This window comes from Engraulis encrasicolus, chromosome 2, assembly GCF_034702125.1.
Source record: "Engraulis encrasicolus isolate BLACKSEA-1 chromosome 2, IST_EnEncr_1.0, whole genome shotgun sequence".
In the NCBI taxonomy this organism is placed as follows: Eukaryota; Metazoa; Chordata; class Actinopteri; order Clupeiformes; family Engraulidae; genus Engraulis; species Engraulis encrasicolus.
Genome location: NC_085858.1, coordinates 57,461,357 through 57,475,554, shown reverse-complemented (window position 1 = coordinate 57,475,554; position 14,198 = coordinate 57,461,357). Strand labels below are relative to the sequence as shown.

At 43.5% G+C, this 14,198-nt stretch overlaps 1 pseudogene; it reads right to left on the bottom strand.

The window, feature by feature from the left end:
* Positions 1 to 5,933: 5,933 nt before the first annotated feature.
* LOC134443009 (cerebellar degeneration-related protein 2-like) overlaps positions 5,934 to 14,198 on the bottom strand; it is a 25,366-nt pseudogene continuing 17,101 nt past the window's right edge.

Here is a 14,198-nt window from a genome sequence, read left to right as displayed (position 1 = left end):
TCAGAATTAAAGGAAATATCAATATAAACTCGAAACCGTTTAATTCTGAATTAAAAACATCATGTAAACTTAGTGGTTGTGAATGAAGAGGGCTCCACTGAAATCTTCATTGATGCTGATAGATTCCCCACAGGTGTTGTTTCGTTACAGGTGGACCGTGGAAGATTGTGGCCAGAGTAGATATTGCAACTATGCTGCTCTTTGAAACAGCGCTTCCTATTGCCAAATTTGATCTGTTCATGAATATCAATGATGATTTGCTACTGCCTCAAGGTTAAATTAACCTGGTTTACCACTCAGCCAGGTTCTTGACACACGAGCCAGGCACACTCTTAAGAACAAGGCCCCAGTCCGCAGTTCATTTCGATGCTTTATTATTGGGTAAACAACAAAAACACTATAAGAACAAGGCATCACGCTGCATGGTGCATTTCAATGTTGTATTGTATTGGGGAAACAAACAACTCCTGGCGCTTGGTGAAGGATTATTGTTAGCTGTTGAACTGACCTGAGGCCAAGCATCCTAAATGTCTTTAACATCAGGTCAGGATGTGCTACTAAACATCCATATACATGTAGTATAACATCTGGTGCCACACGCCCCTATGGATGAGGGGAGCTGGGATCTGCCTAAGCCACATGGATAAAAGTCTACTCTCAAGGGTTCACCAAGGCCAGGAGGTTCTATTTCTTAAACAAAAGCGTAACAAGGCTTGTATACAGTACAATACATTTTAAGAAGGCATGGCTTGAATCGTCTCTCGGAGCAGAGGGGTTGAGGAGGACTCCAGGCTGGATCACATAGTTTCTTGGATACTTGCTAAAGCGTTGCGATACACATTTCAAATAAGTTTCTTAACAAAGTAGTGTTCAGGAAAGGAGAAATAGAATATAGCATTGTTATGTTACATAGGCACCACAGTGTGATTATATTATGAATCAAGGAAAAATAAATGCACAGATGAAAAACATGAGAGGGATGGTACAACAGAGGGCCGAATCTATCCAGTCAGGAGCAAGAGACTCGTGAAGCGTTGCAGAAACGACCAACATGCACACCTGCTGTAGCCAGGCCTTGCCCTCCTAGTGACTCAACACCTTCGGCGCTGCTTCTAGTTAGGCCAAGAGCAATGTAAATATCGTTTCTGATCTACCCAAAACATCGGGAACTCCTCCCACTTTGTCAGGAAAGCAAACAACCAGTAGCAAACCAAGGGAAGCGGGTCAACCATGCCGTTTGGGAAATGTAAATTGTTATGCTCTTGGTCAGACCAAGTCTCAAAGAGCTTTGAAAGTCGATGATAATCAGGCTACCTACGCTGCACCATAACAGGGGGTCGGAAATCATCCAGTGCCCATCATGCCTCTTCAACCTGTGAGGTAAAACATAGGAATGCGTAGGGAAATGTCCGAAACACACAAACAAACATACAATAAAAAATATATACACGGAATAAAAAAGGCAGATAATAACTTGTAAGGGATTCTGACAAAACAAACAAATAAAATCACTCATGTTCATGTGATGAGAGCTTCCTGTGGAGAGGAGACTGTATATGGGGAAGGAGACTGTAGAGGCTACTGCACTCATCACTGAGGAGGCTACAGGATGGCCAAGTACACTTTGGTAACGTGCTCAGCATCACACACACACACACACACACACACACACACACACACACACACACACACACGCACACGATTAGGCTTTTTTTACATTTACAGATAGGCTATTGGATTGGCCCAGGTATGAGTGTTGTCTGACAGCTCTGTGGTAAGAGTTCATATTGGTCTTGCTGAAGCTGCAGCAGCCATATTGTAACTTGTTGATTTGTGTGTTTACTTTGTGTTTACTCCCCTGTGATGGGCTATCAAACATCAGGCTACTGTAAGCAAACACCAACATGTCTCCTCTGCAGTCTCTGCTGCAGTTCCACCCACGTGGGGAAGCATAACTCACATGCAAACAAGACTAACAACAAAAACAAGAACCAATAATTCACACAGAAAAAAACAATGCATCTCACAAAGCTGTAGCCTACAGTACAGACATAACATATTGCATTAAAACAACACGAGATGATGTGATTAAAATAATAATAATTAAAAAATACACACACACACACAAAACAAGGCTCAGGTAAGGAATTAGAATTGGGATTTTTGGCGTGACTTCCTTCCTGTGCACCCGTCATTAAGGTTAACTGGTCACTACTCTCATTTAGTCTCATATAATCTGATATCTATCATTTTCTTCATAAGTCACATTTCCTTAAAAGATGTATTGTAAGTGTTAAAGTGTTTCTTATCAGTCTTAATTTTCTTATTCTTCATATAGGCTAACTGTGTTTATTCTACAGTACATGTGCAACTGGGCAAAGAGGATGAACGGGCCCGTCATCGCCTCTGACCTCCACACACACACACACACACACACACACACACACACACACACACACACACACACACACACACACACACACACACACACACACACACACACACACACACACACACACACACACACACACATCCCATCAGGTTTTTAAGTGCACTAGCTTCTCAAACCAATGAAACTGTACCAAGTGCCCTGATTTCTTAATGAATAGCATGGCTTCCCTAAATATTACAATAACTCATAATGTGCAGTAAGTAAGTAATAGCCTACTAGTATGCAACTTCCCATTGAAGTACTACATGTCTCTATTCATGTAAGTACACATACATATTTCCCTTTATAGACATTGTAGAGAGTCCCTTCTAATTAAACTAAGCAGATTAGAGCTCAAGTACACATGTACCTCCCATTAAAGCACTTCCCATTAAAGGGGTGCTTGGGGCTTTACAACTGTTGCAAAGGTACGGATTTGGGTCTTCCAAGTACACTAACGTCCCGTTGAAAATGTAGTTGGGTTTGCAAGTGCACTAACTCCACATTGACAGGGCACTTAGCATGCACTCAGCACATTGAAAGGGTCCTTGATTCTTCCAAGTACATTACACTCCCATTGAAAGGGTACTTGGGTTTTCAAGTACACTAACTCTACATTTACAGAGTACGTAAAGAAAAGGTACTTTCCTCCTCAAGTACCGGTACACGAACTCCTGATTGAAAAGGTACTTGGGTTTTCAAGTACACTGACTGAGTGAACTGGTGCTTGGGTTTTCAAGTACACTGACTGTTGAGTGAACTGGTACTTTAACCCACATCGAAAGGGTTCTTGATTCTTCAAGTAACTTAACTGGTACTTGAGTCTTCTTGTTTGAAAGGGTAGTTGGGTCCACTATACTCCTGTTTGAAAGGATAGTTGAGTCACTACAGGAAGTGCCGATGGGGTATTATGGGATTGATTTCTTCATGAAGGTCACTGTGGATCCTCACTACACTTCACACACACAAACATCAAACACACACACTACACACTCCCTCACTATACTGTGCCAGTTAGAATACCACACCATACACATTTCCTATTCACAGTCCCGCTCATTCACATACTGATTTTTCTATAGTGGTTCTTTAAGATTTGTGGTTTTACAAATTTCATTCAATTCTATTGTAATGGTTTTCGTTCTATTCTATTTGGCTCTGTGTGTGTCCTATGTCTATGTGCATTGCACTGAAAAAATACTTCAGAGAGACTCAAATTCTTCAAGACACCCTCAGCATAGCATTATGGTAGAGGGTCACACTTAGGCTGGATTGTAGACAAACAACAATGGATTAACATATTAAAAAATGCTTTAAAAAATCTTTCACTCTTAGTCTTCTACAGGTCATATACGTATCTTGTCAAGGTCACTGTGTACCTTAATATATAGGTACTGTAGGTCTTATTTGGGTAGATATCTTTGTATATTTGTCATTTGACGTAAGAGCCGTACAAAGGTCCCATGTGGCCCCTGTGCTGTTCAGAAAGCTATGGAGTGCTCTGCTCTGCTCTGCTCCACTGCTCTGTACATGGTGTACACTGTGTTTTAAACCCTAATGATTCCCCACTGGATTTATTTGGTACAGCCCTTATGGGATAAACCCTGCTGACACTCTANTGTAGTGTTTCCCAACCAGTGGTACGTGTACCACCAGGGGTACGTGAGCACACTGCAGGGGGTACTTGGAAAATTTTAAGTTGAACAAATACATGGAGCATAGACACACTGCAATAGAAAAAGTGATGTAAAACAGCAGTTAGGGGGTACTCATGGCACAACGAAAAGGCTTAGGGGGTACATGAGACAAAAAGGTTGGGAAACACTGCTCTATTGGACTGCACATCGTGTACACTACATTTTCATACCCTGCTGATACTCTAATGCACTCTAGATCATTCTAGACCCAAACTGTTTTTCTGCTCAGGCCTCCTTTTGGACCTAAGAATATGTTTGTGACTTATTTGGTACAGCCCTTATGGGATACAAACTGTGGTAAGACTGCTGCAGTATGCAATACGACAGGACATTGTAACAGGAACTGTGTCTTACTGGGTTAAACTGCACGTCTTATAACACAGCACAGTACGTCCAGTATAAGGGAAGGACCTTATGTCATTCTGGGTCATTTAGGTTACAGCCCACTGATATGCTCTCTCAACCACATCTCGACGAGTATTACAGGATTCGAACCTGCGACCCTTCGATCGACCCCCTAAATAAACATTAGACCATACTACGCTGCATATAAGGCCCTCCTTTGGAAGTCATCTAGGCAGGGGTGCAAAGGCAAACGGTTACGCATACACTGGCCAATAATAGCCTAGGTATATAAACTAGCCAGTATACAATAGTAAGTACTTAGTGTGATTCTCTCTCTCAGACCACTACGGTAAGGATGAGCCTTTTAACTAACTAGATGTATGGCGTTTATTACGTCTTAACGTTATAGCAAATCTTCAAGTTTATTTTGTTTCAGGCATGTTTAGGTTTTTATCTTTTATCTGACAGGTTTCCATGGTGAGACTTCAACTTGAAGATTTCATTTAACTAAGTTTCCAGTTAGGCTTTGACTTTGGGCAAGAAGAAAACAATATGATGGGCATTGATATGTACAATTAGGGTGGGGTTTTGAACTAAGCCTACTGTCAAGTTGGTTTGCAGCAATATTAGACAACTATGAGATATGATAATGAATATAAGATAATTATCTAAATAAGGTTTTGCCCTCAGCAGCCAGGCCACCAGTCATGAAGATGGTTTAAAAAAGGCAAATCTAAACCAATCATGTAGGCTACCGGATCTTCCCTTTAACATCTTACCCAAAACACACATTCACCCTTCACAAGTTTCAAAAGTACACAGGTGAGCATAAGAGAAACAAAGGGACAGACATAATGAGGACTGATGATCATGTACTGGACACCATGTGCGTCATCTATGATTTTAAAGGTCAAGGCAAAGGTCTCGCATCACCAGTCAGTGGGCCTTTCCCAAAGTCTAGTGTGCGTCCTTCAGAGTATCCAATCACTGGGTTTGACTAGTTAGGCTCACACATTTCCAAGGCTCATACACTTGACATTGGAGAAGTAGTCATGATCTCAGAGTGTCATTATAAAATACAGGAGTAGGTGACTTCACCTGTTGGTCTAACTGCTATCTAACCTGACTCAACTCAAACAATAGCAAAGGGGTAATTCCACACGCTGCTGTTTTGACATCAGGTGCATCAACCGGAGACAGACAGGATATCTTTGTGTGCTTGTCAATTGTATGCATTTGATGTTGGCGATATGCCATGAAAAATTCCTATAGACTGTGTCGACATGGCAGTAAACTTCTTGAACTTGATATCTTGACTGGAGAGAAGACACCGGAGCAGGACAGATGCAATACTTTTGTTATTTCAATTCTGATAACTAGGCTCTTCTCTCCATACTACTCATGAACTCTGATGAAACTCTATGTTGTGCACTTCATTAAAATGAGTACAGCATTGCATCTGTGCTGCTCTGCTCCAGAGTCTTCTCTTTGGTTAAGATTTCCTGACTTAAACAATATTCCCTTTTCACCTTTTCAGTTCAGATTCACATCCTCATCCTCATTAACATTTCACCTTATAGGCCTACATGTAGTGCTCCAAGTGCTCTCATGTGTCTCTTCATTCTGCTAAGACTTGACGTTGGAGTCATATGTCATAATAGTGTTGTGACGCAGTCATGGACGTGTCATTAACAACATGTCATAAACGTTTGACATTGACTGCTGTTGTCAAGTGACATTCGGTAAAGACAGCCCAAACAATGTCAATTTTTCATGACCATAAAACACTTATATATCATTGGCCTAATGTTTATGACTCATTCATGACTGTGTTATGACGCTGTTTTAACACTGTTTTAACACTGTTTTAACACTGCCATATCATGCGTATGACGCAGGCGCCAAGTAAAGTGTTACCTTCCTTCTTCATGATCCTCTGTCAAGCCCTCTTCTCTCATAAGGTCCACATGCTAGAAAATTACCTCAGCAAAAACCCTACGAGGGTCGTTTGGTCATTGGTCATCTTAAGAGTCATTGCACAGGATGTCACTCAAGGAAAAACTTTAGAGCCCCATGAGACAAAAAAAAACTTAAAAGTGCACTGTGTAGGATTGTGGTCAGAATAGGTATTGCAACTCTGCTGCTCATTGAAACTGTGCTGCCTATTGCCAAATATCAGCTTTTCATGAATATTTACTACATATGACCAAATGTATTTTTCTGGAAATTCAAAATGGCAGACATGGAGAAGATCCACCTTTTCGTGTGTAACAGTGATCGTCTATTAGAGTGAGATACTTCAAGCTCGTACTTTTCCGGGATCCATGTGACATCAGGTGAACACCCCCTTCAGGAGAACTTCGGTTAAGAGACCTTTGGAGACTTAAGGTTGAGAATAATGCCCCGTGTACATCAAGCGCTCCCAACGCAACCCAGGTAGCTGGGGTGGTTGAAGAAGTTTCGCCATGAATTAGTTTTATTCGCTCTGGACGCTGCACTGACATGTTTGATTCAGCTAATCACATAACGGCTCTGTCTTGACAGCCTGGGACATTCCTCGATATGAACGTTCCAATTGGTTTTCGCCGAACCGCGTCATAGCGAATTCGCTTAAGATTAGCTTGAGTTCAATTGTCAACATTCGCCCAGGTCGCTCAAGAAGCTTCGCTCCTGCCGAATTCGCTCTGGTAGCTTTATTCGCCTTCCCTCCATAGAGAAACAATGACTTCCGCCGCGCAGGTCGCTTAGTTCGCCTTCGATGTACACGGGGCATAAGGAGTTCTCTTTCCGCTGTAGATGGCGGTAGCACGCAGGCCAACCCACCACCAAACACCACAGAAAGAATAACAGAAGGATGGACAGCGCCCCCTTTAGGAGACCAAATGCAGCACACTCCTTTACATTGAGTGGGCGTAGATTGACTTATCTTACTCTAAGAGATGATCATTGACTATAGTCTTCCTTCATCCTCAAAATACTGTAATGCATTCGTGACATGTACCGCTGGGCAGTCTGTGTAGACTTGTTGGCCTTGATGACCTGCTTGCTGCAAACAAAACAAAACAAAACAAAAACATGCCATTTTGCTGGACAACTGCAAAATGAAAGACTGAATGGCTGAATGGCTTTCCATAGCGATGATTGGGCAAAAAAAAAGGTTTACTTGGCCAGACCCTGCTCCATAGGGATTTGCTGGACTTGCTGGCCTCATTCCTGCTGTTTCTGAATCTCCTTGGTGTCAGCAAGTGGCACTGTGGCATGTATCAGTGAAGCATAGCCCACCAACAGCAAGAAGAAGAACAAGAAGAAGAAGAAAGAAGAAGAAGAAAAGGCTCGTGCATCGAAACCTTATTCTGCACTTGTAAATAAAAGTAAAAAGAAGACACCTGCGCTGCAGCAGCTTTTGTTTCTTTCTTTGCACGTCGACTCCTGGTTTGTTTGCATGTCGTGTCCTGGTTGTACTGGACGTGAAGGGGAGCATTCTCCTTTTCCTCTGCAGAGTTCTCCTCACTTGCTGGACTTGCTGGGCTGCTTGCTGGGCTGCTTGCCGGCTGCCTTGGCCTGCTTGGCCGGCTTGCTCTGCTTGGTTCCCTTGCTGGTCTTGATGTCCGACTTGGTCTTCTGGATGCGGGAGAAGATCTCCTTGAAGAGGGCCTTGTACTCCGGGGTGCTCTGGCCTGTAACCATAACAGTACATCACATTACGTCAAAAAAATCAATAAACTTGATTTTCGGCAAAATGGTTTACCCATACACTGCAAGAGTAACTAAAATAGACAGCTAGCAAACTGTATTACGTAATAGCCTAATTCGCAAGAGATGTTACTGTTGAGTAAGCTGTTCATTCAAACATCATTATGCTAAGGCAGGGGTCCCCAAACTAAGGCCTGGGGGCTGGATGCGGCCCGCCACGCCCCTTTGACCGGCCCTCCACCTCTCTGCACCTCACCATTTGAACTGGCCCAAAGAAGCAATCCTCACAGAAAAAAATAATGATAAAATATATTTTTTAAATATTTTATTTTGTTTATCAAAATAATGGTAAGGTGAATCACCAGACGTTTTGTCTTGATAGTTTCTCATCTCACTGTATAAACAGGCCTGCCATTTCTATTGTATCACTCATACTGTCAATCATCATATTTTTCTAACCTTTCCTTGCTATTTTTACATGGTTATTAGAAATTAAAATGAATACCTGTGGCATTTCAAACTGAAAAACATGTGAAGTACTCACTTCTTTTGCAAATCACTTGTAATGATGAACTATTTTGTGCTTGAAATTATGGCTATAACAGACAATGGCCTAGTTTACAGCCCACATGATTGATCCCGGCCCCTGATCACAGTCAGGAACGATAATGTGGCCCCCAGAGAAAAAAGTTTGGGGACCCCTGTGCTAATGTAACAAGAGGGGGCAGTAGAAATGATTATTGTATTCAGCTTGTTTACAGTAACGGCATTGTATCAATGTGTATTGATTAGGTATAGATTATCAACACTTTCTTTGGACAAATGTCTTCAAAGACGTCTAAAGTCTTTGAGTTCTACCTTTTTTTTTAGATTTCTAGCTTTATACATTAAGATCTTCGGTAACACTTTACTTAAAGCCAACATTATAAGCACATTTATAACAAATTATAATGCACATTATAATTACTTACAACGTATTATGACTACACTCATAATGCTTCACGATGCTTTATATTAACAGTTATGAATAACTATGAATCTAGCTTATAATGCTTTATAAATCCAAGGGTGTCATGAGTGCTCATGACTGGCTATAAACTACAGGCTGTCTGATGGGGCTTATAGTACATTATGAGCACCTATACCCCTCTATGCACAGACCTGGATGATAAACTGTCATAAGGGCTCATACGATGCTATAATGTTTCATGTGAGATCATAAGTCGTCAATGTGTGCTCTAAGTAAAGTGAAGTTCATATGGATGCATCTATAATGCACTGTATAATGCACATCTATAATGCATCATAATGTACTGTAAGCCCCATCAGGCAGCCTGTAGTTTATATCCAGTCATGAGTACTCATAATACCCTTGGATTTATAAAGTATTATAAGCTAGATTCATGGTTATTCATTACTGTTAACATAAAGCATCATGAAACATCATCGTGTAGTTGTAATGCGTTGTAAGTAATTATAATGTGCATTATAATTTGTTATAAATGCGCTAATAATGCGATATAGATATGGGCTTCATAGAAAATGTTACCAGATGTTTTCACATGAAATAATAAAAATAAGCTTGCTAAGATTTCATTGTGTGCAGTGAAGTTCCAGGCCCCTATACTGACCTGCATGCTAGGGTTAACATTACTGACCTGCATGCTTCTCCACAGCTCCTGTCTTCACGGCCGGTACACCACCCTTCGCCCCCGCCCCCGCCACACCATACGCAGAGGGGTGGAGGTGGAGGTGGATGTGGAGGGGTGTGTGTGTGCGTGGGTGAGGGTGTGTGTGTGTGCGTGGGCGAGGGTGTGTGTGTGTGCGCTGCCGTGCGGCCCCACGTGCCCGTCCTTGAGGGAGGGGTCTCGGGAGACGGGGCGGGACGTCTGGACCGCCGTGTGGCGAAGGCTCTCCTCGTGGCGGCGACACTTGGCCAACAACTCCTCATACTTCTCCAATAGGGCATGGTACTGCTCATCAACCTGGAATACACACACACACACACAGGTCGTTATTATTTAGCCAACAGCTCTTCATACTTCTCTAAAAAGGCATGGTACTGTTCATCAACCTAGAATACACACACACACACACACAGGTCGTTATTACGTAGCCAACAACTCCTCATACTTCTCCAATAGGGCATGGTACTGCTCATCAACCTGGAGGATAACACACACACACACACACACACACACACACACACACACACACACACACAGGTCGTTATTACGTAGCCAACAACTCCTCATACTTCTCCAATAAGGCATGGTACTGCTCATCAACCTAGAATACACACACACACACGCACACACACACACACGCACACACGCACACACACACACACAGGTTATTATTTAGCCAACAGCTCATCATACTTCTCCAATAGGGCTTTTCAACCTGGAGGATAACACACACACACACACACACACACGCGCACACACACACACCCTCTCTCAGGATAGACATGCCTCTGCGTCGTACGCTGTTGGCGTGCAGCGCGTAGCTGCCGCGTCGTCTCCCGGAGGCGTCGCGCGCCACGATGGCGTCCAGAGCCGTGTCGCTGCAGCTCTTCCTGACGGGCCCCGGGTTGGGCAGAAGGCCCTCGCCATCGCCATCGCCGTGGCGACCCTCAAACACCGAGTCCAACTCCGCATGAGAACCGCCCATCCCCCCGCCCAGCCCATCCCTCACACCGCCATCCTACACAGAGAAGAGGAGAGAGAGAGAGAGAGAGAAGAGGAGAGACAGAGAGAGAGAGAGAGAGAGAGAGAGGGAGAGAGAGAGAGGGAGAGAGACAGCAAGAGAGAGATACAGTGAGCGAGAGAGAGAGAGAGAGAGAGAGAGAGAGAGAAAGAGAGAGAGAGAGAGATAGGGAGGAAGGGAGGGAGAGAGAGCGAGAGAGAGAGAGAAAGGGAGTGAATGAGAGAGAGAGAAATGGGGAGGGAGGGAGTGAGAGAGAGAAAGGGAGACAAAGGGAAAGAGAGATAGAGAGAGAGAGAGAGAGAGAGAGAGAGAGAGAGAAGAGGAGGGAGAGATGGGGAGGGAGGGAGAGAGAGAGGTTGTGTCACTGAGTGAATGTGACCCGCATATCCCAAAAAAAGAAGAATTAATGAGAGAGAGAGCGTATCTCTGGGGTGTCGTGTCAGACAGAGAGAGAGAGAGAGAGAGTGTACTTCTAGGGTGTCAGAGAGAGAGAGAGAGAGAGAGAGAGAGAGAGAGAGAGAGAGAGAGAGAGCGCCTACCTCTGGGGTGTCGGTCTCGGGGGCGTGGCTTAGTAGTGTCTGTGCGAGCCCTCCGTCCTCCTCAGCCCCGCCCCCCAGCAGCATGAAGCGCGTACGCCTCAACGCCTGGAGTAGAGTGTAGAAGACATTAGAGTAGAGTGTAGAAGACATTAGAGTAGAGTGTAGAAGACAGTAGAGTAGAGTGTAGAAGACAGTACAGTATAGCATAGTATAGTATAGTATAGTATAGTATAGTGTAGACCCCCAGCAGCATGAAGCGCGTACGTCTCAACGCCTGGAGTACAGTAAAGAAGACAGTAGAGTATAGTGTAGAAAACATTAAAGTACAGTACAGTATAGCATAGTATAGTATAGTATAGTTTAGTGTAGTGTAGTGTAGTGTAGTACAGTATAGTATTGTGTAGTGTAGTATAGTATAGTACAGTATAGTATAGTATAGTGTAGCGTAGCGTAGTATAGTGTAGTGTAGTATAGTATAGTGTAGTGTAGTGTAGTGTAGTGTAGTATAGTGTAGTATAGTGTATGATAGTGTAGTGTAGTGTAGTGTAGTGTAGTGTAGTGTAGTGTAGTGCAGTGTAGTGTAGTGTAGTGTAGTGTAGTGTAGAGTAGTGTAGTGTAGTGTAGTGTAGTGTAGTGTAGTGGAGTGGAGTGTAGTATAGTGTAGTATAGTGTAGTATAGTGTAGTGTAGTGTAGTGTAGTGTATTGTAGTGTAGTGTAGTGTAGTGTAGTGTAGTGTAGTGTAGTGTAGTGTAGTGTAGTGTAGTGTAGTGTAGTGTAGTGTAGTGTAGTGGAGTGTAGTGTAGTGTAGTGTAGTGGAGTGTGTAGTGTAGTGTAGTGTAGTGTAGTATAGTGTAGTGTAGTGTAGTGTAGTGTAGTGTAGTGTAGTGTAGTGTAGTGTAGTGTAGTGTAGTGTAGTGTAGTGTAGTGTAGTGTAGTGTAGTGTAGTGGAGTGTAGTGGAGTGGAGTGGAGTGTAGTGTAGTGTAGTGTAGTGTAGTGTAGTGTAGTGTAGTATAGTGTAGTGTAGTGTAGTATAGTGTAGTGTAGTGTAGTATAGTATAGTGTAGTGTAGCGGAGTGGAGTGGAGTGGAGTGGAGTGTGGAGTGTGTGTAGTGTAGTGTAGTATAGTGTAGTGTAGTGTAGTGTAGAGTAGTGTAGTGTAGTGTAGTGTAGAGTAGTGTAGTGTAGTGTAGTGTAATGCAGTGTAGTGTATTGTATTGTAGTGTAGTATAGTGTAGTGTAGTGTAGTGGAGTGGAGTGGAGTGTAGTGTAGTATAGTGTAGTGTAGTGTAGTATAGTGTAGTGTAGTCTAGTCTAGTGTAGCGTAGTGTAATGTAGAGTAGTGTAGTGTAGTATAGGGTAGTGCAGTGTAGTGTAGTGTAGTATAGTGTAGTGTAGTGTAGTGGAGTGGAGTGGAGTGGAGTGTAGTGTAGTGTAGTGTAGTGGAGTATGTAGTGTAGTGTAGTGTAGCGGAGTGGAGCGGAGTGGAGTGGAGTGTGGTGTAGTGTGGTGTGGTGTAGTGTAGTGTAGTGTAATATAGTGTAGTGTAGTGTAGTGGAGTGTAGTGGAGTGGAGTGGAGTGGAGTGTAGTGTAGTGTAGTGTAGTGCAGTGTGGTGTAGTGTAGTGTAGTGTAGTGTAGTGTAGTGTAGTGTAGTGTAGTGTGGTGTAGTGTAGTGTAGTGTAGTGTAGTGTAGTGTAGTGTAGTATAGTATAGTATAGTGTAGACCCCCAGCAGCATGAAGCGCGTACGTCTCAACGCCTGACAGACGAGACACGAAACATAGTATAGTTAAGTATGGTATAGTGTAGTGTAGTGTAGTGTTGTGTAGTATAGTACAGTACAGTGTAGTATAGTATAGTTAAGTATGGTATAGTGTAGTAATAGAAAGAATGGAGAAAACCAAGAAAATCAAGCATGCAATATTAATCACTTCTACCTCATACATTGGTATGCAAGGCAAGTAAGCCACACTATATATACTGTAACTTAATAAAACATATGGAGAAAAACAAGATCAAACATGCAACATTACATAATCACGTCAGTGTAAATAAACTGAAGAGAAGTAGAGACCTGCAGTTCACGCAGTTCAGCCTCCAGTTCACGCACACGCAGGTGACAACCCTCAGCTGCCTGCAGACACACACACACACACACACACACACACACATTACAATTACATTAGACACGCTCACACACACACTCACACACATGTGTACACACAGTTAGCACACACACACATAAACACACTTAGTGCATACATACACACACCTGCAGCCTCTCACACATTCTCACACACTCACACACACACTCACACACCTGCAGCCTGGCACTCCACACACACACACACACACACACACACACACACACACACACACACACACACACACACACACACACACACACACACACACACACACACACACACATACACACACATACACACACACACCTCGTGTACACACACACACACACACACACACACACCTCGTGTACACACACACACACACCCACGTGTACACCCACACACTCACACACGTGTACACACACACTCACCCACGTGTCTACACACACACACCCTCACCTGTAGTCTCTCCTCCAGTCGTCCAAACTCCTGCAGTGCGGCCTGGCACTCTCGCTCCGCCCCCTCCCTCTTGGCGCGCTCCAATCGGATCGCAGAACGCAGAGTAGAGGCGGAGTCTCGCAGACGCTCGTTCTCCACCGCCTCCGCCGGTTGCCGTGACGACGCGGACTCAGTCTGGAACGCCAAGCTCTCAACGCTG